Genomic DNA, 3,089 nt, shown 5'->3' with positions numbered 1-3,089 from the left:
AGGAAAGGAAAGGAAAGGAAAGGAAAGGAAAGGAAAGGAAAGGAAAGGAAAGGAAAGGAAAGGAAAGGAAAGGAAAGGAAAGGAAAGGAAAGGAAGCACAGTGCTAGCTGTTCTCCTGCAGAGCCAGATATTCTTTTCATCCTTGGAGAGCAGCCATCCTGCTGTTTTCGATTACCTATCCACCACAGAGCGAAATACTGTGAGTAGGGACCAACTAAAACATGCCCTTGTGGTTGTTTTGCATCTACAGTATGGGAAGAGAATTTCAGTGATGCAGCCTAATTATTTCAACATTGTCTTCCTCAGGCTGTCAAGCAGGATGGAAAAGCCAGAATAAAGGTAAGTATGATTATTTCTGTAGTAACAATTTCAGAATAAATATCAAAGTTTGCTACTGTAGGCAAGATCAATATCAGTCAGCTAATTTTGCTAAGTCTGTGTATGAAGATCAGTAAAGCTCTTTCCAGGGGAACAGTATCAGACAGTGTAAGTTCCTGCTTTAAATAGCCTTCTAGAGAAAGCTCTTTCTAGAGAGATTACTCATACTAGACAGACTAGATATATAATTGCTATCATGATTGCCAGAATAGAGTGGTAGAACAGCTACAACAGAGGCAAAGGGGATATAATTGTAAGTCCCACTACCCTTCACTAGCAAAAATTCCATTAAACACTTCCATTAAATTTCTTCTAATGAGGAGATAGAGGAACTAAAGGAAAATATGCATTCCTGCTCTTATTCTCATATTGTCTCATCCAGTTTATTCTACCATTTTATCTAAGTGGAAAAAATCTTTCCTCATAGACTAGAGAATAAAAATTATGAGAGTGAAATTTAGACACAGCACATTCATGATCTAAAGTGTCTTATATAGTGACACAAAAGGTGACTTGTGGTGAGGAAATGGTTTGCTGGAGACCAAAGATAGATATTGATAGCATAAAGCAAGTAATGTAACAGTAAGAAACGAATATTGCAGCCAAGAATTAAAGATGATAATGCAAAAAAGAAAAAAAATTGCATAGCTGAAAATTGGTCCACCATCCATCTTCTCTATTAAGACCAACACATCCCAGGTCTTTCTGACCTCCCACAGGTCACTCCCTCATTTCTTCTTACACCTCCCACATTTCTTCTTAGAGAAAGGAAAATGAGACTTATTTTACTCATTAGTCTCTTTCCTGGATAATACAGATTATTTCAAAGGAAACCTGCCAGCATGAACCATGTGGTTACCCGCCACAGACAAAACATTGGTAATTTGCAGTGTATCTTTTACCAAAAAAAAMCATGTGAGATGCTCTTTCTTCTCTGGGGAAGCTCCCTGTTCACTGAACAGGCATTTTAACCCAGTAATGCTATGTATTAAAGCTTTCATGTAGGGTATATTACCTTGAATGGTGAGTCTGCACACCACCAGAAATCGTTGGCTCACCAAAGGACACATTATATGGTAGAATTCCTTTGATAATCATGTTGAAGTTGTAAAACTTTCAGTCTAAGAGTTAATGCATTAGTGTTTCATGACCTGGATGAAGGTAATGTTTGTTGCCATAGCAATACCYTAGCTCTCTGATCTAGATTTTTGTTTAGAACAAGGGGTGTGAGGTTTTGGGATTTTTTTGTGCAACGATGACAAAAGCTTGGGTATCTAAAAGTGAAAATCACTTTACATCTTTGATGTAAACATAAAAATCACAGCAAGTTTTAAAATATGCAATTAGCTCTCTAAACTTGGTGAATACTTGAATTTCACTCTTTCTGAGTTGCATTCTCTTAAAACAGAAATAGGAGATACTGTAAATTAAATGGATGACTTCACAGTCCATAGACATCTATAAGAATATTAGGAGATTAGTGAAAACAAACATTTCTCTTCTTCAGATTACTTAATTAAAATAAGACTTGTGTATGTTTTTGCATAGAAGAAAACAAGTCTGAAATTTATTAAACATCAAAGTGAGCCATCAGTAAAAGCAGCAATAATGGTAACCGAACAGTTATTTCTTTTATTCCTCCACACTCTAAAAGTTCAGTAGTGGTGCTCATATCTTGTTTGTTTATTTACTAGTTTGCAAATAGCTCCTAGATTTCTATGTGTTCCCTGACAAAGGGTAAATGATTGCACAAATTCAAACGAGCTCACAGATCAATTTTTTTACAAGAACTGTCTCACACCACTGAGAAGTTCTAAATATACACTACAATTCCACTTACTGCTGTAATATTAATGTTCCTTTTAGACTTCTGATAACATTTATTGTTAGTAAATTTTCATCAGTAGCTAACAGGGATTCCTAAATTCTCACCAGCCTGATATATATGCAGCAAATTGCCCACAAAACCATTTTCTACTCCTTGCTATGTTTTAAAGACAGAGATTTTTTATTGTATTTATTTTCAGAAGCAAGGATGGCAAACTAAAGACTAAATAATGATCATTTCAGATAATTTCTTTTAGTTAGGACTTAGTTAGGACTCTTAATGAAGTTATAATGAAGTACATTTGTTATTTCAGAGAGAATATAAATTTGACCTTCGAAAAGCAATACTTTTCCTATGCTGCAAATATTCCAATGAGTCTGGAGATTTCATTTCTCTGCTTGTGTGTTTGTTTTGAACAAGACTCTTTCCTGCAGAATTTGTATTTTTAGCTCGTATAAATACCAAATTATACATAATTGCCAGACTCTTCTAAAGGTTTAGAACAGTAGCTCTTTAGAGTTCAAAAAAGTAAACAGCTCTAATATCTCAAGAGTTCTTGTCAATGGCTAAACTGATGAAGAAAGTTTCCACTTTTTTACTTTTCTCAGTGGTTTCAGATAGAGCTTCCATGAAAATTAGAGTTCCTAAAGGCTGACTATAATCTGGTGGATTTCAAATTCTTCTTAAATGTTCATGTGCATTTTTAAATATCTGTAGGCAATATTTACATTGTCCTACTAAAGTCCATTAAGAAAAATATTAACCATACTTAGTAGCTGTGAATCTGAATCCAGCAGCATAAAGAGAATGCTTTTCAGGGCCCTGAGTGGAAAGAACAGCAGTATAAATAGATTAGCTTTTCAGATTTTTGAATGCTGTATTT

This window comes from Nothoprocta perdicaria, unplaced genomic scaffold, assembly GCF_003342845.1.
Source record: "Nothoprocta perdicaria isolate Ctin4 unplaced genomic scaffold, notPer1 scaffold_435, whole genome shotgun sequence".
NCBI lineage: Eukaryota > Metazoa > Chordata > Aves > Tinamiformes > Tinamidae > Nothoprocta > Nothoprocta perdicaria.
Note: the sequence above shows the minus strand (reverse complement) of the source record.